The sequence below is a fragment of the Haliaeetus albicilla genome, chromosome 11 (genome assembly GCF_947461875.1).
Source record: "Haliaeetus albicilla chromosome 11, bHalAlb1.1, whole genome shotgun sequence".
In the NCBI taxonomy this organism is placed as follows: Eukaryota; Metazoa; Chordata; class Aves; order Accipitriformes; family Accipitridae; genus Haliaeetus; species Haliaeetus albicilla.
Window position 1 is genome coordinate 4565290 of NC_091493.1, and position 24269 is coordinate 4589558.

Sequence of the window (24269 nt, forward strand, 5' to 3'; positions counted from 1 at the left end):
ACCAAGGAAGCCAGAAAACAGGGATCTGGTATGCAACCAGCTATGGTAACTTAGTTTTAGATGGTGATGCCTGCGGAAAACAGCAGTGGACTTCCAGGATTGAATTCTCTTCAGATATCAGTCATTCTTTATATGGAACAATTAATCCACTTCTTAGTAGTTAAGGTCCCTGGTCCAGGGGTAGAGATCAGGGTTGCAGCAGACACAAATGGGATGTGACTGATGGGAATAAGAGGCTTGTGCCTTGACTAAATTGTAATGAAAGGTCCTTCCTGTGACTTAATGTGTAGTTAATGTTGCTATTTCAGTATCCTACTGTCACATTGAGAATTGCATGGAGAAAATATGCTTATCTTATGACAACTGCACCATTTTCCCTTTTCTTTGGTATTTGACTTTGATCTCTGAAGGCCCATGCCTTAACTGAAACTGCCCTGCTCCTTTTCTTCTGCAGATCATACTCCTTCCTCTTTCCTCTGTCAAGAACATTTGTGAACAGTGAACCAGCTGGATAATCTAAGTTGTGCTAATAATAAAGGAAAGATTTTAAAGAGATCTTGGCTAATCAAGATTATGTAGTTAAGTGTTATTACTGAAAGCTAGATCTGGGGAGCCTTTTCTAGGTTTTGGAATTGGAATGGCTGTTCAAAATCATTTTGTGTTACAGAGTGTTTTCATATAGTTTCTTCTATGGTCTGTTTTTCCAAATATAATTCTTCACAATTGACTCTACATTTTGCACCAGTTTGCAGATTACCCCCCTGCCTATGTCTTGGGGTAATGGTAGACTCTAGGCAAATGTCCCTGTATCAGTTAAACTTGTTATTTTCCTGCAGTTTTATTTTATTCACACTTCTTAAGGGAAATCTCTTCCAGCCCTTTAATACCCCAGACAAGGAAGCGAGCTAGCCTGAGTATTCTGTTTCAGCCTGGGCATTGTTTGTCTTTATCAGTAAGACAGGATGAGCTGTGGAGAGGGCAATGTTGCTTCTTACATCTCTGAGCATGAGGCCAGGCACCTGCATGAGAAACCCTGAAGCTCTCCAGGAGTCTTGAAGTCTAGGTTATCGTGATCACAACTTGCTCTGCTCTTACATTTTTACTACTAACAATATGCACCAAGTGCATCTTGTTGCCATTAGTGCATCGATGTTAATTTTGTTTTTTGTGTTACGCCCTTACCAGCAGTTCATAGTGTTGTGCTCAGTAGAATGCCAGTAAGAAAGTTAGCCAGAGATGGGCTGTTGATAGATGTATTTTTCTTCCCCCAGTGTAATGTGCAGTGTGATTAGAGATGATACCATATGTGGAAAACCATATTATTTTAAAATGTAAATAAATGCAGCTGTTTTGAAGAAACAAAGGTAGCAATTCAGAGTTCTAACAATGTGAGGAAAATGTGCAAAACTAGCACTCTGCTAAAGAACAATTTCTCCTGTAAAGTGAATAGTCAAAGTTGTACTTTCAAATATTTGTTCTGTTAAGACTGAATGATATACTGTAATCCACTACCATTGGGGTGCAATGGATATACAACTCTTTATTGTTTCTGCCATTGGGGTACAATGGCTGTATGATTCTCTGTTGGTTTTGATTGCAAGACAAAGAATAAGAAGAAATCCAAGATGAAACGAATTATGTTTCAACTGACTTATATTATTAATATTTGATTTATCTATTTTTGTTACAAGAGAGGAGCAGTATAGTGATTTTACTAATATGCATGAGCATCTCTTAGTGTAAAGTTTGGAAAGCCTGGTTTTACTGCTCTTATTGATGGCAAAATAAGAAAAAAATGGCACGATGCTGCAAGAGTTGTACTGATTCTAGACTTGCTATCTATTTTAAATTCGTTTTAAAATTATGTTTGTATCAGAAATTAATATGATGACATTAAAATTAGAGATTATTACGTGAACTGTTATGCCAGTTCTGAAAAATTAAAAAATAGCTTCAGGCATAGTAAGCAATTTCGCTATATTAATGTAAAATTATTTTACTATCATTAAAAATTAAAGTACATTCCAAAAGTAATTTAAGGTCCTAGAAAAAAATTTAAAAATTTTTTTTTAGAGTTATTGTTTTGTTTTGAAATGAAACGTTAGCTCCAGGAATTTTCAGGGCATTTGTCTGATCTCAGAGAAAGTACTGTACAAAAAATATTACCAAGCTTGAAGAGAAATACCAACGTTTGTATTACCCTTTGTTTCCTCCCTCTGCACTTCTTAATATGAAATTCTTTTATTAGTTGTCAGAAACAACTACAAAGCAGCGATGCACAGCTCCTACTAATTTTGTTTTCCTCATACTGTATCGTTGTTTTCACAAACTGCACTTGCTAGCAATAGCTATGAGATGCACAGATTAGAGTGATTGTCATGGGAACATTTTATAATTCTTTGAAAGTTTATCATAATCTTGGTGTACTTCAGTGTCCTCATGTGAATTATGAAAACGTGTTACTTTCTGGCCCTACACAGGAGCCATGAGAATGAAATTGTGTGTAGCCAGGTGTCAGGGATAATGAGGCCACACACGAAATTGTAAGATAACTCTTTTTTTGGTGAGATTCCTTTGCGTTCATGCACACACAATTATGAAATCTGCTTTTTGTTCTTATTTTCTGCATTTGATGTTTCATATTCCCCTTTGCTTATAGTTAGACTACCCAGGACCAACAAGCTACCCCTTGTGGCAAAGTATTAGAACAAAATGGCGTCAGGAGCTAACAATTTACATTGCCTGCCTTGCTGCATGTAACCGTTCCCTCACAGCAACCTGCACTGGGGCAGAGCCGGAGGAGAAGGAGCTGCTGCCGGATGAGGTGGTTGAGACTTGCAGGGTGTCACTGCCACTTCCAAATTGGTGGCAGGGCCTGTGAGGTCCTGAAAATTGCGCTATAGATTATTCACTTACCTGCGGGTGGAGGTGTGCTTCGCTGTGGTTTCTTGTTAGTAGGCGGTGCATTAAGGCAGACAGCAATTCTGCTTGGTTTTTCAGGCAAATCCATTTTGGGCAGAGTTCAGAAAGCCGAAGGAAAGGCAGTTTTGGGGGCGGTTGCTAATTAATCTGCAGTCCGAACCCTTTTCAGGCAAAATTTAAGTTTCTTTCCCATCAGGCTGATCAGCTTGTTAACAATTTTACCTTTTTTGAAAGGGAAATGTGGTGAGCCGTCCCTGTGGCACGCTTGGGTTTTAGTTTCTGCAGGAAGAGGGAGGTGAGGGAGGGTGGAGGAGTGATCCGGAATGTTCTGGAACCATCTGGAATCTCTGGGGGTGGGACCGGATTGAGATCCCTCCCGGCAGCCAATCGGGGAGCGTCTCGGGGAGAGGCACAGGCCAATCGCAACGTGCGGTGCCCCCACGCGCTGCCCGCCTGAGGGCAGCGGGGGCAGCCCCAGCCCTGAGGCGGAGTGGGTTTGGGGGATGCCTGAGGGGGCAGGAAGGGTAGATGTCAGGGTGCTGGGGTGGGGGGGAGGAAAGGGGCCATCTGGGGATGGTTTGGCCAGCCTCTGCCGGGGGAGAGATCGAGGGCCTCTGAGAGACCGAGGCAGAAGGAAGCCGGTGTGCAGTGAGCTGCTGAAGCGGCATTTCGGCTGGCCGTGGACCCAGGTGACCCCTTGTAACGTGAGGTGTGTGTGGGTGAGGAGGAGTAACTAGGAACGCACTATGTGATATCAAGCTTGTGTTGATTAAGGTGCGAATCTGTTGGAATGCCCCCCTTGCACTGCATCTGTTCATCCCTTGACAGTTGATGAAGAAATACCCTCAAAGACTATATTATCAGATTAAAGGTAGGAGCCTTATGTTATCTAGGCTTACGCAAACACTTTTGGTATGTTGCAGGTGTGTGTCTGACTTGCATGTCTTGTTTATATACTTGTTTATTTAATGTTTATGCAAAAGCAAAGCAAACCCTGCTTTTTGTTTCTTACACAGGTGACACTTGGCCTCTTTATAAACGCAGCCATTGCATTTCATGAGACAAGAGTGTAAAAGTGCGATAATATTCCTACTCTGTCATACCCCTGTTTTTTCTTTGGAACTGCAGTCTAAGAAAAGCTAAATGATTGTGGTTGTGTGTGCATAAATAGAAGCTCTTTAGCCCTGGAAATTCTCATATCATTAAGTTCCCAGTATCAAAATTTTGTGAGCTTTAGTCACATATCTGCTTGTTCTGTGTGTGTGCGCTTTGCTTAATTCAAATTGTCTTGGTTACTGCAACATTAAATCTTGTCTATGTGCTTATGAATGTATAAAATAATGGAAGAAATAGAATTATGACAGTGATGCATGGAGGTATTTTTTAAATCGTACACAAGCACAAGTAACCATCAATCTACTCATGCAACAGTTTTTAGATTTATTGAGCCTACTTACTGAAAATGTTAAACGTACTCATGTTACCGTAAAAAAAGCGTATTTTAAATCAGTGTGTTTGAGCTGACATAGCTGTGCTTGTTTTGTTAGTCTTGTGGTCAAATGACTTCAGAAAATACGTATTTTGGAGCATATTCCCTCTGTTGCTGAAGTCAAGGCTGTTACTTGAAGGGTAGGTGGTAGAATACATTCAAAGGCATTAGTTATAAATCAAACCAATTCTTTCTCTAGAAAGCTTTGATTTATGTATGTCAAATTAACTTTTCCAAACTTGCTGTAATTTATCTTAAATATGGGAATTTTCAAAAAAGGAAAAAGAAATGTATTCACACTGTGCGCTCAATGTAAAATTTTGATTCAGTATTGATAACAATGTCTTCTAGGATGATGGGGACGTAATTCAACAGATACATTTGGAGGGACCAGAAAACAAGGTAAGAAAAACTTGTTCTTTTAACAGGAAAGCTTGTTTCAAATTCTATGTATTTTCTTCCTCTACTAGCTTAATAATACAAAAATGCATGTTAGGAGTTTAGATGGAGAAGTATTGAACAGATGAAACAGATAAAGATTAAACTGTGTAACTGGTGTTGTATAATATTAAAGAAAGTTAGTGTAATAGTTTATTAAAATAGGAGGATCCAGAGATATAAAAAATGTGTTGTTTCTTCTCTTATGCACATACAAAAAATAGTTCTACGATCTGGGATAGATTTATTATTCTTCATTGATAGCCTCATTCTGTTGGAGGACATTTCTGGCAGTAAAGTAGTAGACCTGTCACATCTATCATGATGTGTCGGAGATCTGTCAGGTGTATGGCTCTTTTTGAACTTCACTGTTTCAGAAAAATGTAGCTGAGCATTACAGGCAGAAGTTTGACATTTCCAAGATGAAAATCAATCTTCTTTTATGTGGTGTTTCTCAAAGAAGACTTGCGCTGTGATTGCACAAGTAGTGGCTTCACATGTTTGGGGGTATGACATGGACACAGAATAATTTGGGTAACAGATCTGACGGGTGTTCTGTAATGAATATAAATTGAAGAAATGATGATATAAGAGGTACTCAAGGCAGATGGCAAATCAAACATTGATCTGCTGTTGTCACAAATATGGACCTAAAGGTACAAGCTTGTATTTCTTCTTAAAGTTGGAAACTAACAAGCTAAACACAGCCTGTTGCAAACTGGTATACTATATTTAGAGGGAAAGAAAACAAGTGAGTAAGAGCTGTTAAATTGCTAAAAGAATGATAAACAATGAGATGTAAATGTATAGGAGGGGAGGTCAGATGAAGCACTGTTGTAACTGATGGACACTGAACTTTCAGGTTAAAAATGTTCAAGAAATTTATTTAATTGTTGAATACATTGAAACAAAGGGAACTATTGTGTCAACACAGGTCCTTGTCCAGCTGGCCAGCATCAGGACTTTTACTTATGCATTATGGTGTTACTAGAGACAAGCCATAAATAGGGTAGTTGTATGCTAATGGCTGTATCTAGAGACAGCAGAAGTCTAAGGAGAAGGACGGCAAGGAGCCATAAACAGCCAGACAAGCACAAATAGTTGCTAAGAGTGTGATGGTAAAATGTTTTGATGTTGTGTTGCTGCCCAGGAAAGATGTTTGGAAATAATGAACAAAGCGGTGGTCTTGTTCCATTATTAGTTGTGTTCAGGGAAATAGTCATCAGAAAAACAAATAAGTAAAAAAAAAAAATGTTTTGATACTTAGTTTTCCCTTTCCAATAGAAAGAAGCATGGAAATTACCAAGTAGCAGCTATTTTTCTTACAGAGTGTAACCATGTGGGATGAAGAATTGCCTCAATATGTGTATGTCCTATGTTAATGCTTTCAGCTGGCTTTTGATTTTGATAGAACTGTACCTTTGGTACAGATGTGGTATAATTAAAAGAATATTAAGGTGGTCAAGTAGCATTGAGAAAAAGAACCACAGAGAAGGCAAAAGAAAGTAACAATCAGAGGCAGAGTTCAAATTTACTGTAATCAGTCATAGACGCAGGCATGAATTGAGTGATTGTTCTCTGTTTGTAATAAATAAAAAAAAGTCTATACGAATATAGCACTGAAATGTGATACAATATTCTAAATTTTAAGGTTCTTTTTAATCCATACTGAGTAAAGACAGTCATTCTCACAAAACATTTCTTTCATGTCAAATGTCAGGACTGTTCTGTAGATCTGTTGCTGTATAGCTACACTGATTTTTACATTGAGAAACATGTTTTTACCTGCCTGTATAGCTCACAAAACTAGAGAAGTTTTCTTTAAACATTTTAAAATATCAGTTCATGATAATTAGTCATTCTAAAAGATACATATTTATTGGAATGTGTTATATTGAGGAAATGTAGAACTTAATGGATGCTTTCTTGTTTTGCTTTTCAAAAACCTTAGGAAGCCTTTTTGGTACCTTCTGTTGTACAGTATTTGGTGGTATTATGGTTATAACAGTACCTGTTTAAATCGGGAGTTTTCAACCTGGAAGTTTCTCATTTTGGTCACTAGAATATGCACTGATTTTTCTACAGAAACACTAATGTGTCAGCCACAAAATAGTGACTCCATTTTGTTAAGGACTTTAGTAATGTGTGAAATGCATAATTTAGAGGAGGAATGGTTTCGTACCTTTAAGTTTCTAACAATTGTTTCACTTGGGACAACAGCAAAACTCTCTATAGCACACAAATAGTCTTAAGTTTAAATAAGATGACATCTAAGCTGGACTGATAATTTCTTGTCCCTATGTTACTAATAATAAGTTGGAGAAAGAGAGATTAGCTATTTCCAAGCTAAAGGCACTGAGAGAAAAAAATCCGTTCCATTCTAGAGTAGATACCATCAACACAGATTGCCTTCAGCCCATTAAGCCTCCTCACTGAGATGTTTTAAACAAGTGTTTGTTTCTAAAAGCTGTGGAAGCTAAGGAATTAAAAGCCACCTTAGTTTTAAAAGCATGTTTTCTGAGCCTTAATAAAATGACACTTTGTCTTAATTTTATGTCTCCAGTCATGCTGGAAATTAGAGGACTAGGTTATTCCTGCAGAACTTTGGTTTTTCAAGCTTCAGGCTCAATTTGGCAGACTATATTGCTCAAATTAGCTTGTAAATGAATTATTTGTTTCTAAAGTACAACTGATACTAACTTGCATACAGATACTTATAATAGGAACATACCTCTCGTGCTTCTGTAATTACATGATGGTTGCTCTTGACAAGATGCATATTTGCTCAGAAACTTAATTTATGTTACTGAGTTTCTCAAACTGCAATATGTCATCGTTAAGTATAATTTAGAATGGCCTTTTTTCTCTCCTCTAATCTTGTAAATTGCAAGCTTGATCTTTTTTGCGCTAGAATGATCTCAGAAATTTACCCCTTGTGCATGTATAGTGACAATGGCAAGTCTGGATGAAGATAATGTCATTAAAATAACTCATTTCTTTATGGTTATCTAATTGATATGAAATGATATTTTCAAGCGAGGCTTACGTACGAGAGAGGGTTTTGTGGGATTCCAGCTTTGGAAGGAATCTTCTGCTACTCTGCAGGGTTACCAGCTGGGTCCAGCCCAAAGTCAGGTTGGGAGGAGGAGTCACCTTCAGCACACAGATTGAAATAAGGCATGAAATGGTCTGTCAAACTTGAGAGATGATTGCTGTCTGTTGCACCCATAGAACCCATGCTTTGAGCCCAAATACTGCCTGTGTAAATCATGTATTTTGGCAGGTGTTAAAGTCATTTTTACAGTGCTAGCCTTCACATGTTGCAAGAGAATCATCAGAATTATTAAAATTCATATATAGTGTGTCATGTGATGCTTCAACTTTTCCTGATGCTGAAGGTGTACATGGATGCTCTGGTTGATTGTGTACATAATGCACTTGAGATGCTGTGTAGTGCTGTGTTGACACCCCAAAGTCAGCCAGAGCTTTGAACGGATCTGCCTAGGCTTTCTCATTAAAGTGAGTTTCTCAAAGATGACTGAAATGCTTTTAAACACTAGATAAAGTCAGGTTTTGATAGAATAATAACTTGAATGCTTAGCTTTTCTTGATGAACAAGAAAAAAATAAAACAAACAAAAATCTAGGGATTTGCCTATCAGATGAAAAAAACAGGTAAAGACTAAGCAAGACCAGATATGTCGCACTGTTTAGACACTGCATTGTTAAAGAGCAAGCGGTAGGACTGACTACAAAATTGGTATTCAGGTATTCTCTTCCCTATTCTATTGGCCAACAGTTCCTCCTCAAACCCTAGTGTAAACACTTTACTCCTAGTTCTAGAAAAGTCTCTTGATGTGACTAAAATCCATTACAGCTTTGCTCCAGTTGGTGTTTGAAGATGTTCTGTTGCTTTTAAGAGCAGTAGTTGGTCCTGAGCAAAGCCTGTCTGACAGATTATTAACATTAGCAGATGCTGGACTATAAGAATACATTAAAGGGCAACTACTTTTTAGGAACTGAGTGGTGTTTTTTTCTGTCTTTTTTTTTTTTTACTTGTATGTGCATTCTGACCAATCCAATTAACTATTTGTAGAGACACAGGAAAACTATGCAGGTCTCTGCTCCAGCCTGTGCCAAAAAACCTGTACTCAAATTGCTGCATCATAATTAGCCAGTTCAAAAGAGGCTGCCACTAAGATGATGTGTTTAATGTGTAGATAAATAAATGCACAAACCTGTTCCACATCTTCTGTTAATTTTGATATCAAAACTAAAATAATGATGTTGAAAATTTATTTCAGCTTTTGCATTAATAAATTAATTGGAATATTCTGGACATAGTTAATCTTAATTTTTTCTGAAATTTCTTTTGAACATTATGGGTTGAGAGATTGTTTATGTGAAGTAGCAATTGATGTTTGACACATTTTGATATTGTGATCAGAGCTCATGGTTTTCCAGTATGTCTGTGTGGCAGAGAAGAAAACAAGATGCTGGTCTCAAACCAGGAACCAGTAGTGGTTGGATCAGATAGACTCTCTCAGTCGTGGATACTTTTGTCTGTGTGCTGAACCTGTGGTCCCCAAACCGTTACCTGGAATAAGAAAGCAAGCATGGGGTAGGCAGTTGTTTTGTCTGCTTGGTTTGAGTTGGTTTGGTTTGCATTGCTTAGCTAGGGGGAATTTTTTCATTACCTCAGTGTTAATAATTTGAATTTATTCAATAGAATACAAAATGTTGAGGTTTTAGGACTGCCATCCTCGTCCTGCACGTTTCTTTAACTAGCAGAGTACAATTTTTTTAAGTTGGAAGGTACTAATAGTTCTGAGTGAGAGCGCTTTTAATGTCAGGACAGACTTTAATGCCATTGGTCATGAAGTGTGCCATGTATTCATGCTGAATGGAGAGAAGAATAGAGTTGTTCAGCAGTGAGCTGGCTGAAGAATAGAAGCCTCCAACCAATACATTAGTTTGAGAAGAGCAACTGCTGTATTAATAAAAAGACAGCTTTCCTCTGACGGATGATAGCCAATGGGATCTGGGATATTGTTAGGTTGCAGATTTTAGAGGATGATCAGAAAAGTGGGTAGAGAGAGATAGTGAGGTTGGCAGAACTCCTTGAGAGTTGTCAAGTACCTTGTCAAGGAAACAGTCTTGGAGATTGTAAGGAAGCTGATGAATGTTCTCTTATTTGCTTTTTGTTCAGTGAAACAGCATTTCTGTGCCTTCATGGACTGTAAGCAGGCTGGTGTCAGAGGTTTGTTTATCATCAAGTTTCTTCTTTATGAAAGTAACCAGGGATGGGCCTCAAATTGGCTTATTGGTTACAGTAGCACTTACCTTGAAGGTAAGCTTTCTAGTTGAGTTGGTTTTATCTGATAAAATAGGCCTTCCGCTTGAATGCTATTGACGTGGTTTAAACCCAGCCAGCAACTAAGCACAACACAGCCACTCGCCCCTCCCCCCCCCCGCAGTGGGATGGGGGAGAAAATCAGGAATAGAAGTAAAACTCATGGGTTGAGATAAGAATGGTTTAATAGAATATAAAAAGAAGAAACTAATAATGATAATACTAATAAAATGACAACAGCAATAATAAAAGGATCGGAATGTACAGATGATGCGCAGTGCAATTGCTCACCACCCGCCGACCGACACCCAGCTAGTCCCCGAGCGGCGATTCCCCCCACCCCACTTCCCCCAGTTTATACACTAGATGTGACGTCCCATGGTATGGAATACCCCGTTGGCCAGTTTGGGCCAGCTGCCCTGGCTGTGTCTTGTCCCAACTTCTTGTGCCCCTCCAGCTTTCTTGCTGGCTGGGCATGAGAAGCTGAAAAATCCTTGACTTTAGACTAAACACAGCTTAGCAACAACTGAAAACATCAGTGTTATCAACATTCTTCACATTCTGAACTCAAAACATAGCACTGTACCAGCTACTAGGAAGACAATTAACTCTATCCTAGCTGAAACCAGGACAGCATCAGTGTGCATTTGTTCTTTTCTAATTTCTCACTCAAATTTGTGAAGTGCAGGATATACACTAAAAATGATATCTATGTGATTTTTCCCTCCAAAATGATACCCCATCCTAGATCTGCCTTTAATCACAATTTAAGACCTAACCACTTTTGTCTTTGATAAAATTGCATTAATTACTCATATTCATGTATTCACTTTGCTAATGAAACAGAATCAATTTTGTTTATGTTACTGCAAAGCATTCTGTTGCAAACTGAAATACATAATCTGTAGTATTTGTGTCATTTTTATACCAGCTCTCTGAAAACACAGGCTTAAGCATCAGAGGTGTTCTTCAATCACTCTGGGTGCATTTATGCCTTGAGAATTGCAAATAGAGGGTGTTTTCACATCCTGTGCTGACGTAGATTTGCTGGCAGAAATATGTAGCGTAGGCCAGTTGTTTGTTCAGGAATGACACTGTTATCCTTTTAAGTTCCGCTAGGCAAGTGCTACTATGGGTGTGTGGGGCCAGCAAGGTTCCCTTGCTGCTCTGCCAGGACTGCTTGCTCTCGGTTGCAAACAGGGCAGGGTGTTCTCCCCAGCTGCTGCCAGCCTGTTAAGGTTTTCCTTTATTTTCCCAGAAGAGCGTTTCTGCAACAGTACCATCTTAATCCTCTTATATTTTTGTTCATGGAATGGTTTTGTAGCTGCTTACATTTCCAAAGCAAAATATAAGAGACAGGGAGGAAGGGAGTGTATTCCGTTTCCCCCAGTGATGTTTCAGAACAGAAGGGGCGGATCATTATGAACAACCCAAAGCTTCAGTGCATCAGGTGAGTCAGATGTACACACTGGCAAGCTTTCAGTATGGCACAATGCAATAATTTACGCTTATAACAAGCCTATGGATGAATGTCTCTTTTTTTGAAGTTCCTCACAGCTCCATCTATCTGTAAAATTGTTTCCTTTCTTTTTATGCATGTCCCCAGTTGTATGAGCAGGTTATGTAGTTTGCTGGTTTTTTGAGGGTCATTCCTGCATATGCTGCATATACAATACTGCCCATATAATTATAGACTGGTTGTATGGAGTAGTAGATGCACTTTTCCATCTCCTTTTATGACACAAGAAGCTTGCATAAACCTGTTTTAAAAAATCCTGTATGTAACACCTGTAGTAAGTGTTTCTGATTCCTTCAAGATTGCAAGGACATGGCATGAAATTATAAGTCACTGTCTTTAGTCTTCTTAAAATTGGATGCAAATTTTGCATGTTATGCAATTCAAAGATTTGTTAAATTTTGTTTATTTTTGATTAAATAAACTGGGCAATCAGTTCACTTTTGAGGATTTATTTTACAATGGATAGAGATTGGCATTTAGTGTAACAATCTTTCTAACACTTCCGTTGGATTTTATATTTTCTCAGTCTGAAAAATATGTTTTTAATATTTATATTTATCTTTTCCTGCTTTGTTAGTTAGGGGCTATGCCATTTATAGCATTTGATGTCTAATCACACCCAACATCAGTTCAGATAATGCATAGGTATTGCAAAATATTAACTCCTGTGATTAGTTGCTTACTCATTTCTAAGCTATAAGTTTACCAGCCTGAAGGCTTCATGGAAGCCACACCGAGGCCCTTGCTCAATAATAGTTTTCTGTTCATTGCCTAAAATGTGCTTTGTAGGAGCATTGCCATTCTGACAGAGAGGAATACGCACCTCAGAGCTATTCCTGATGTTTTACAATAACAGCTATAAGTCAGTACAAAGATGGTTTCATTCAAAACATTCCCTCAGCTATGTCCCATTGCGTATTTCTGAGTTGACAGACAAAAGGTTGTGCGTGCTGTATCTGTACTCTGTTTTGAACAACACCTAATTGTACAAGCACGTGGAAGACTATTGCAAGCTGGGTTAGCCCAACATACTCAATCGTTACCCACTGGCTATAGGATATACAGGAAAAGAAATCGTTTTTCCTGTGGGGAAATAGATGAATGAAACTTGTGTTTGAAAGTCAGAATTGTATGAATAAAATGTCCTAAATCCTGCAGACATGTATCGTACCCAAGGCAAATTTGCAGGCAAATCTAGTGAAAAAGACTTATGAAACTTAACCACTAGAGTAGTTGAGCTGTTGGGTGAAACTGATATTTCCTTCATTACAACGTCTTGCAGTAGAGAGTCCAAACTAGTACTGACAGTATAAACTCTCAGACTCCCCGTTCTAGTATCTTAGAGAAGGACTTAAAAATTTAGTCCTAGCTTTTATAAAGGACAAACAAGAAAAACAACTTTTTCAATGCTTGTGATACAATGTGAAATTTTCTGCGTCTCCTCAGCCTCTGCGTGGGGTTTACTGATTTTCTGTAATGTCAGAGCTGGAGAAGGGCACCTCATCCTTGACATTTGTGTTGCATTTCATGCCCTGACATAAACTGTCTGCATGTGATTTAACTTCTTCTCCTTATTGGTGATCTGATGTGTGACTGTGTGAAACTGCTGGTACACAGTGTCTGCACTAGGGTAGCCAACCCTCCCCCCAAATTTCTCCAATGTAGACAAATTTCCGTACCCTAAGAAATAGAAGTTATAAATAGGGTAAATCTTAACACATACTGAATCTGTAGAACTCTCAAGTGATCCTAGTGATCAGGCTACTGGAAATACTGCTTTTGTGAACAGGCATTTACTTTAGTTTCTGATGCAATCAACTAATTGTGCCTAGCAAAGTGATGTTTTTAGAAGCATGATTTCACAAGGGCTCTAATTACTGTGTGCTGTATGGTGAGCAAGAGGGATATTAGATGTAATGCTAAACCCACTTATTTATAAATTAATGTTATATATTTAAAATTAGTGTTTTAAGAGAGCTGATTGCCAATACATTCAGTGGCAATATGTTGCTTGAGCAATCGTAAGTCATACATTTTTTTCATTAAGTCCCTAATTCAATTTTTTCCATTTCAGCAATTTGCTTCATATTTAATATTAAGCTTGACGAGTACAATAGCACTTTGTGATTTTACATTTGTCACATTTTCTGTTTGCATTTATTTACTTCCCTCGTATCACAAACACAAAGCTAAATCAAAACCCAGCATAAATGTATCGCTCTTTCTCTCTTTTTAAACAAAGGGATAAAGAGAGTGTAATAGGAAAAAAACTTGCTGCAGTAATAAATTCCTTTCTTTAGAATTTGCTGCTTCTTTTCAAACTTAAGTATTTTATATTTAAATATTTATTTGTATTGCTAGTATAATATTTGATACTTATTTTTTTTATCTAAGTGGGCATTACAGTTATTCTCCCAACATTTAAAGTCCTTTACATACACAGCATCATTAATCCATGCTCTGTTTTTCACAAAGTATGGTGGGATACAAATTGTGTATTGACTTTTGCATGGCAAGGTTTTGGTAGCAGGGGTGCTATGGGGGTGGCTTCTGTGAGAAGCTGCTGGAAGCTTCCCCTATGTCTGATAGAGCCAATGCCAGCCGGCTCTGAGACGGACTCACCGCTGGCCAAGGCCAAGCCCATCAGTGATGGTGGTAGCACCTCTGGGAGAACATATTTGAGAAGGGAAAGAAAGTTGCTGTGCCACAGAAATGGCAGCCGGAGAGAGGAGTGAGAACATGTAAGAGAAACAACCCTGCAGACACCAAGGTCAGTGAAGAAGGAGGGGGAGGAGGTGCCCCAGGCGCCAGAGCAGAGATTCTCCTGCAGCCCGTGGGGAAGACCATGGTGAGGCAGGCTGTCCCCCTGTGGCCCATGGAGGTCCATGGTGGAGCAGATATCCACCTGCAGCCCAGGGAGGACCCCACGCCGGAGCAGGTGGGTGCCTGAAGGAGGCTGTGACCCCGTGGGAAGCCCATGCTGGAGCAGGCTTCTGGCAGGACCTGCGGATCTGTGGAGAGACAAGTCCACGCTGGAGCAGGTTTTCTGGCAGGACTTGTGACCCTGTGGGGGACCCACGCTGGAGGAGTCTGTGCCTGAAGGACTGCAGCCCGTGGGAGGGAGCCACGCTGGAGCAGTTCATGAAGGACTGCAGCCTTGTGGGAAGGACTCACATTGGAGAAGTTTGTGGAGGACTGTCTCCTGTGGGAGGGACCCCACGCTGGAGCAGGGGAAGAGTGTGGTGAGTCTTGTCCCTGAAGAGGATGGAGAATCAGAGACAACATGTGGCGAGCTGACCGCAACCCCCATTCCCTGTCCCCCTGCGCCACTGCAGGTGGCGGAGGTAGAGAATTCAGGAGTGAAGCTGTGCCTGGGAAGAAGGAAGGGGCGGGGGGAAGGTGTGTTAAGCTTTGGTTTTATTTCTCATTACCCTACTCTGGTTGATTGGTAATAAGTTAATTTTCCCCAAGTCAAGTCTCTTTTGCCCGTGATGGTAATTAGTGAGTGATGTCCCTGTCTTTATCTTGACTCATGAGCCTTTTGTTATATTTTTCTCTCCCCTGTCCAGCTGAGGAGGGGAGTGACAGAGTGGCTTTGGTGGGCACCTGACCTCCACCACAGAGCTTGTGAAGAACTTCATTCAGCCAGGTACTAACTGCAGCAGTCCCTCACTAGTATGACTGATGAAATCTTAAACTCTTTTCCAAGTGCATTATCTACATTTTCTATGTAGGAAAAATACCCATCTTTAATCAAACTACACGTTATCTTTTGGTGTCAGCAAATAAGTCATCAGAAAATGAGATAGAGATTGGAAAGAAGATTATTAAAAAAACCTATTCAGCAACGGTGTACATTAATGTTTAAGAACAGGCTGCAGTTCAGAACCCAGTAAATCTTGACTCTCATCATGTTAAACCTGGCAACAACTGGACTTACAGACAGGGGCAAGAAGGCACTTTCCAAGATCAAGAAAAAAAAATTGTTTCATAAAAAAGTAGTAGTATACCATGTTACATTAAAAATGTGATGGCAGGGAGTAAAAGAGCAAGCATGTGGTGGTGGTGTGTGAACATAGAGACTGAAGCAAGTATGAAATAATGAAAATAATAAAAACAGACAAAACCCATCCTAAAAAAAAAAAAGCAACGCTGAAAATTTGCCTGATAAGAGCATTGCCTTGGTTCATGGAGTTGTCCATGGACAAAACATTCAACTCCAATATTTATATGCCTAAAACTGAAAATAGAGAAATACTGGATCCCTAATTAGCTAACTTTTTTCTTTTTTTATTTTTTTCTTTTAAAATGGGAGCAATGCAGCTTAAAATCTTTTAACCTCAAACTTATTTTTTATTGAAACATGTAAATAGGGAAGTTTAAATGCAAGTAACTTTTATCAATGTATGGATGAGTTCATCACTGTTTTCCCCTAAACATGCAGTCTTTGGATACACTATTAAAGGGTGAAATGAAAGCTAGGGAGAACACCTGAAAAAACACAGATGGCTTCCTTAAAGAAGAAAAATATGTCTGTATGTCAACTATTTACTCAAGTTTTACAAGAAGTGAAATCAAGACATATGAAACGGACATACCCTATAGCTTACATGTAGCATTTGGGGGCAGAACCAGGGTGTTGAAGGTAAGTAACTCCTTCATCCTGCTGCACAGTTTTCCTGAAGGAGTGCAGTAGTCTGTGATCTTGCAGAGGAAAAATCATAAAGGAACACAGTGTGTTAATTTTGTATGATTTCTCCTAAATTATCTTGGTTAGCAAGTGATAGCAAATGGAGCTTTTTAATCATTGTTCATAGCTACTCCCATACTCCCAACTAGTGCCAAATCTATGCAGTTAGTATGCTCTAACGCATTTCAAATACAGAATTGTCAAGCTACAAAGTTGATTTAAAAATACGGTATCTGACACTCATCTGCTGAGTGTATTTAATTGCACCATTCAATGATTTACATTTGTGTCAATATAAATTATACATATTTGCATGCATATTTCTGTGTGTAAATAAAATCTGCACATGCTTAATTACATCATCTTTCTAGTGGAACATTATCTAGGTTAAAGGATTGTATACGTGAGTTTATGTTTAAAGAGAGAAATAAATGCCACCTTTAGGCAGAAACTGTATTTAGGTAGAAACTGTAACTACTGTCACCAAGTATGTTTTGTTTTCAGTTAAGGCCACTGAACTAGTAGATTATTGTCTGTTGTATCAATCTGAAATAGAAGGATCGGAAATTTTTAAACAACTTCTGTACCACAGAAAACCTTTAGGAGTAAAATAGCTTGAAAAAAGAGAAGGTTGAGTGGCCTTAATGCTTAATAGCAAGGAACAATTGTGTTGCTTATGTGTCCACACTGCAAATGTTGTAAAGGTGACTCAGACCTTAGTTATTACAAGCTGCACTGAGCAGAAAAAAATGGGGTTGAGGGTGGGCAAGGAATATCAGTGGGTTCTACAATACACCGAATAAGTTAGTTCTCAAACATCTTCGTGAATGACCTCTTCAGTCATTGTCAGGACCTGGAGCACATTCCCCCTCCAGGAGTTTAATTGGCAAAGTTAGAATTTAGCTGGCTGAGTCCAAGGTCAGCTCCGTGACTGGTCAGAGCTGTTGTGAAGAAGGGTGGAAGTGAGGGCCTGATTCTTCTGTCCCTGGGGAACGGCTTTTAAGCTGAGGCTGTACAACTGCCCCTGCCTCTGCTGCCTCCCAGCCCTGTGTGCACGCCTGGTCACGTTCTTCTGCAATTCTGACCAGCACTCGCTGGCACCTTATTTTAATAGAAATGCTGCACTCGGGAATATTATTTCTCCCTAATTTTTACAGTATCAAATGTGGCCATACAGCCAGTTTTGTCTTTTGACCTTACACTATGTTTTAGTTATGTCTTTAGATATCTTGAATCTATTTAAATGTGTAGTGAAACATCAACATAAAAGCATGTAAATCTTAGAGTAGCCATTGAAATAGACATTGAAAAATTAAGAGGTTAGCTTAGTAATATAAAATTATCATGCTAATCTACTAATTCCAGTTGGTGCTCATGCATGCATTCTCTTTCCCCCTCTTTCTTTCCCTGTGGTGTTTTTTTTTAACTGTGGTTTATTTCTGGAAAAATTATTTTCTAAAAATCTGTGCTACATTTCCCTTTATCATCTCATGGCATTTAACAAATTATATGTGGGTGTAGACATTGGTGTGACTCAGCATTATTCATTCACAACATTTTAACTATCTTGGGGTATTTTGCTTATTAGAGAGCTCAGTTTTGAGGGAAATAAAATTATTATAGGAGTCTCTGAGGATTCAAAGAAACCAAAGTGACAAGTAACTACTCTTTTCTGATAAAGCTTGAAAAATGACTCAAAATAGTTCAGATACCTATTAAAGTGTCTGTATTTGCTGGGTCTTACGATTTTGGTGACCTGACTCTCTGTATCTGAATGTCAGTTGGTATTACAGCATCAGGAAGGAGCCTGGGTAGTATGTATCTGCATCATGTATCTGCACAACTTGCATTATTTCTTTATTTATTTAGTTTAAAAAACTGACTACTTAACCTTACTTTCTTTTTTCAATACTTACAATCTGTCATATTTTAAATCTAATCTTATTCTGACTCTATAATACTTTTTATTTACCTCTGGGATTCTAGTTCTTCTTCCTATTTAATCTCTGTATCTGATTGTCTTGTGACCTCAGATAGACACTTGTGTGAGGTTTTTTGTCTTGCAGAGTCTTCACTGTTGCATAGAGCGAACTTCTGTGCATGAACTGTAACCTGCTGATGGAAAACAGGTCTGGAGAGAAACACAAGAATTCTAGTATTCCTCCAAAGTTCAATACTATTAACAAGGCCTGTATTTTATTAAATCACACACAGGTGATAAGTACATACATATAAAACTATGTGTTAAGGTTTGTGTATGTATATTGGTAAAAAAAAAAAAAAAATTGCTTCTGCAAGAACTACATCTTTAAAACAGGAATGTCACATTAATTAGGGATTGAACTACAGAAAGATACAATGTTGTAAACTGTCCTGAAGCCTACAGAAAATGTCCTTTTTTTTCTGATGAATGAACAACAGTCTCAGCACTGCTTTGCTTTATAGTGCAGTCATGGCAACATGCACGTTCAGCATGCAATGCTGTTTTCTTGCTTGTCTCAGTGTCGCATGAATGAGCTCTAGATGTTGCTGCTCCATTATGCAAATCTGATAAACTCTTAGTTGAGCGCTAGGAAACTATAAAAGCTACCTGGAAACTCCGGCACAGTATACAGTAGCACAGGAGAGATTGTCTAACTTTCAGGAGGTCACAAATGCTTGTTATAATCCATCTGAGATGCCACTGTTTTGCACATTAATCTCATCTGAGCATTTAAAAATCTTTAGTGTGAAGCTAACCTTCTAACTATGAGCTGATCTGCTATAGGTTTTCTGAGTCTGCAACAATTTTCTGATAGAGGAGATTTGTGATGTTAACTAGAAGGATTTGGAGATTTTTAAATGCTTACATAGAGGCAGAAAGCAAGAATGGGAAATTCCTGGCTCAGAAGAAAATCCTTAGAAAATAGTGAACAGGACCATATGGATGATTATACTGAAAGCCTTCAAATACATTTAAACATCACTTCTGCAATTGGTTCAATAGCTAAATTATTTGTGATTGGCAGCGGCCATACAGGATGAACAGTATGTTGTAGGAAAGATTGTAACTGTGTCCAAAATACTTATCTTTTGATAATGCATGCTCAGTTATCTGTTGACTTTTAAGGTTAAGGGACAGTTTATTATTCTGAAAGCCATTTTGGGAATCACAAACCATGAGAAACACTTATCTAGTAGGCTGATTGGGGGGTAGCATTGGTGACTAGAAGAGCAAGATTATTTCAGGCCTTCTAGAAATAAATGTTATACCATAATCACTTTATAAATAAAAAAGTACTTTTGCTTACTTTTAGAAGAGCTTTAGGAATAGCCTATGCTTTTCTGAATGTACTCTCATATACTTAGAGGCATGCAGACTGTCAGGCTCTTATCCTTTGCTGTGGCATACTGTAGATGCAGCTTCATGAGGGAGTTCCAATTTGTTCTGCTTCCTTGATACTGAGTCTTTTCCAGAGAAAAGCAGACAGTCACTGGGACCATGAATAAAAGTGCACCAGATGACCACAGAGCCTGTAGTGTACTGATTTTTGTGTGTTCTTTTTAAAGCCTAAAAATACTGCAAATACATTTTTAATGTTCATTACATTGTATTGTAGAAAGTCCTAAAATACTTTCTCTCTTCCTTAGTGGCTGCTAGTTTCATGTAATTGTATGTGAACCCTGGCTTTCATTAAAAAATAAAAGCAAAACTGCAAGCCTCATGGCTGCAGAGAAAAGCGTAACAAAACTTTAAATGTGTAATCCCAAAAGGTTTAGGAGAAGAAGGAAAATAAAAAATCCCAATCTGTTTTTAAGTACCTGAGGATTTTTTGTTAAAATTGACTATCTTTTTGTGATCTGTCACATGAGATCTGAACACCTGGAGTTAATAATATTAAGGCAGAGACTAAGGGAATATGAAAAGGAGTGGGAGAGGGAACATAAAATCAGAATATATGGTGAAAGTAACACTGACTACAATTAAGTAAAAAGATGAAATATACATAGTTGACGCATAACTAACCTGTATGGCTTCAGACACCAATGGTCCTGAAAAGTGAAACAGACCTAGAAAAGCTTCATGCAGAAATACAAAGTGTAGCAGTTAACGAAATAAAAATGAACAAAAACCTGCAATTATTGATTGTACCTTGTTTTGAATCACAAGCTGCAGATGAGGCAGTGTTTTGAGAAGGTGAAAAAATGTGGAAGAAAGATTTGAAAGGTAATCAAAGAGTTTTTTCTTTTGTTTTGGGAAACATTAAAGAAAAAATGGTCAAAAACATTTTCCTGTGGCAATAAATGGTTGTTAGACTGATTCTTATAATTCAAAGTTGTTTGCATAGAGTTTGCAACATTAATGGATGCCATCATTGATAGTCTAAACTGTTGCCTAAGTTGCTTCTGGGAACAGAACCAATGAAGTGTTAATGTATATCTTTTTATGCAAAAGTATAATAGAAATAGCAGTAGAGGCATGCATTTTTAATAGCAGTTAAGCAGGCTAGATAAAGCTTTATAAGAACACTATTAGAATGAAATGGAAGAGCTTGTGATTATTTTAGATGGTTTGACAGAAATGTCAGTTCAATGTTGACAGTCTATCAAAAATGTAAACAATGTCAGGGACTACTTGGGAGGATGGAGAATGAAGCAGAGTGCATTTCTGCTGTGTGAAGTTCGTGTTTGTCTTCAGACTCCATGTGATTATAAGAGGTTCAGAAAAGGGAAGTGGGGTAATAAAAATCGTAGAATGGCTTCCATGTACAGAGTGGATATGTCTTAGGCTCTTCAGTCTGGTAAAGTGACAAATCATTGCATATACAATGGAAGTTAGTAAGTTATGGGCAGCACAAGAGGATGTATGGGGGAGTGATGATTGCTCGTGTCTTAGAAGGCAAACTGGGGCATACGGATTGAAAACAAGGAGGTGGTTCTTGACACAATGAGCTGTGACTTTGCTGGCTTGCATTTATGTGGATATAAGGGGAAATTGCATATGATTATAGAAGAAAAATTTATTAGAAGTTAAATACCTAGAAACTGCCTCTGGCTCAAGAAGTCCCCAAACTGCAAACTTTTGGAAGCTGGGAGTTTGTTTAGGTGAAACAGAAGGAATCTTGTAACAAGAATTTTTCATTGAAAAAATTCTCACCTGGTTAGCTGTGGTTAGAATCTAAGTCATCTAAACAGTAGGAGAAAAACTAAGCGAAATATTGACTTAGTCCATTATGTGGGGATTGCTTAGGGGAAGTTTTAGATGTAAAGCAAATGGGTAAATGAAAAAGCAGTAGCTAAATAACAGAATAGATGGAGTAATAGAAAAAGTAATTTGCATTATGAATGTGAACCTTGAAATCAGCAGCAAGTTAGGGAGTGTTTGTTTAAACAACAAATGTTGATCCCAGATCAAGGGGATAGTCATTGTTGTGTCTGTCCCTGTCTGTCTGTCCCCCCCCCCCAAAAAAAAAAAAAAGAAAAAAGGTTAAACAAAATTTTTCTTGAAAGGAAGCAAACAGTGTTGGGCTTATGCACCCATTAATTTCTTTGGCTTATGCATTTGTGTGCCTTGGGATATATTTTACTTTTCTGATGATAAGCATAGCACCAAAAGCGTTTGTTGGATTGCATTGCCTGCAGCAGGATGTTGTCTTATTCTAGAAGAGATGTGAAGTAATAAAACATGGCTAGTGGCTAGTGTGGCTGCCTCCTTGCTGAAGATGAGTGTAGTAGCCATGGCTGTAATGCCAAAACGTAAGGGTACCTCCTTTTTGTCAAATTTGGGAACTAGAGGATTTTCACTCAGGCTGGACAGCAGCAACCACTGAAGACCCAAGGCGAGAAATCCAGTTGTAGCAACTCCAGGAAGACCTCTTTTGCTCATGCCCAGTAATGTATTTCCCAATAGAAAAAAAGTTTCCAAAATCCCAATATAAATCCCAGCCAAACTGTGGAACTGATGTAATTTTTTTTCTTTCTTTTCCACCTTCCATTGACTGATCTGAAAAAAAGCTTTGCCCTCTTTGATTTAACTTGAAACTTGATCTGTTAGGGAAGAAGTTTGCTGCAATAAATCGTTCTCTAGGTTTGAGGGCAGCTCCACAGTGGAAAGTACAAAGAAAAAGTAGTAAAAAGTATCAGCGTGTTTCTAACCCTGCAGTTCATTGTGAGGAGCAGTGTCAAGGTAGCAAGTATCTGAAGGCAGATGAATAGCTTGATACAGCACTGGTGCATAAGGCAGGTGACTTTTAACAGAGATACTGGAATTTATTTTCATGGTTTCAGAAGGGAGGGGCTGTACTCTGTGCAATGGCTGATGTCAGATACACCGTCCAGGGACTCCTGTATGCATATGACTGTACAGTTACCCATTCCAGACAAACTTGTCCTCAACTGACAAGCGACTTGGCTTCCTTGGGAAGCACTGCTGGAATCGGAGTTCTCTGTCAAGCAGTCTTTGGAAGACAGCGTGTTGTCCTTTTAACTTGGGAATGTTTTGAATCATCAAATAGTGACAAAGAAAACGGTCTTTTGGCTCCAGAAAGCTAGGCTGATATTTGACGGTGCTACTGCTAGATACATTAAAATGATGTCCTTTTGATGCTGCTGAACAGTGGTGGAATTTGGCTATTGTACAGAGGATCTGTGAAACTGCTGGACAGATTCTCTTGCCACTTCCATACTTCAGTTGAGGTGTTAGGAACAGATAATCCTATTAAAAAACTTCAGTGGATGTGCAGTCAACACATGGAAGCACCGATACATGCAGTTGTGATGGTGTGAACACACAGTCCAAGGGTATAAATGCCAAAGCAGTCCCTATACGATGAATGAATGCATGAGAAGAAAAGGTGTGTATTTTTGCAGGAAAGCCTCTTAAAGTCGGTGCTTGATTTGGTGAAGCTCTCTTGAACTTTTAGACACAAGTAGTAAGGGGTAGACATTAAAATTAGATCAGACACAAGTGTCTTAATAGTAGAGCAGTGCTCCTCGGTGAAAGAAGCATGCAAGACTAAGGCTACAGTAGCAACAGCAGCAGCAAACTGCCTCTTGCTATGAAGGGTACTCTGGAGCGTACGATAGAAAGTATTTCTCTCACACATAGAAGCACTCTGAGTTTGAATCTCCCACTTCAGAGATGGGCTGTCTCTGTATGCTTGCTTACATGTCAAAAGGTTTCTAGCGAATTATGTAAAGAACGTTAGTTGCAATAATATTAAGATTTTGACCCGTGGAGAAGATAGTTAATTCAGCATTAAAATTGACTTTATTTTCAAGCTAGATCTCTGTTCTCTTATTTTGCACACTGGGTTTAAGGCTCAAGGGATGACTTTTTCAGCTAATATAAATTCAAATAGTTCCCTCAAAGCTTTGACGATTTTTTTGAGGATCAGCTGTTATATGAACCATACTCAAAATTTTTGGCTTTTGAGAGTCATGTCATAGCCTTATCATTTCTTACATCATGTTTTTTTATGAAGGATTCTGTTTCTCAGAGAAACCTGTGTGTAGTAAGCATTCTCACGAACTGTGTTACTTCAGTGTGTGGTACAAGTTGCTGAATTTATATACTGGCTTTGTTGATGTCTCAGTATTATTTGGTGGTGGTGCTGTAGATGAGATTATTGGGTCACACATTATGAAGATTCGTTGCCAATTGTGCGTGAGCAATAGGAGATTAGTGGATATGCTGACTGCAACATATATTTTCTAAAATACAGATTAGTACAATGTTTTCAGCTTTATAGACAGTTTTGTTTCATTGCTCTTCCAAAAATTTTATGAATCTGATAGGTTAATACCTTTAAAACATCACAGCAACTCAGACACATTGTATATTATAAAACTTGCATTCATCTTATAGGAATATAACTTAA

At 38.5% G+C, this 24269-nt stretch overlaps 1 protein-coding gene across 6 annotated transcripts in view; it reads left to right on the top strand.

The window, feature by feature from the left end:
• Positions 1-24269, top strand: part of PCDH15 (protocadherin related 15) — a 710734-nt gene that overhangs the window by 60828 nt on the left and 625637 nt on the right. For all 6 annotated transcript variants that reach the window (XM_069795901.1, XM_069795896.1, XM_069795892.1 and 3 more), the window contains exon 2: positions 4763-4813. The gene's annotated coding sequence lies outside the window, so the exon portion shown is untranslated. The remainder of the gene's footprint in view (positions 1-4762; positions 4814-24269) is intronic.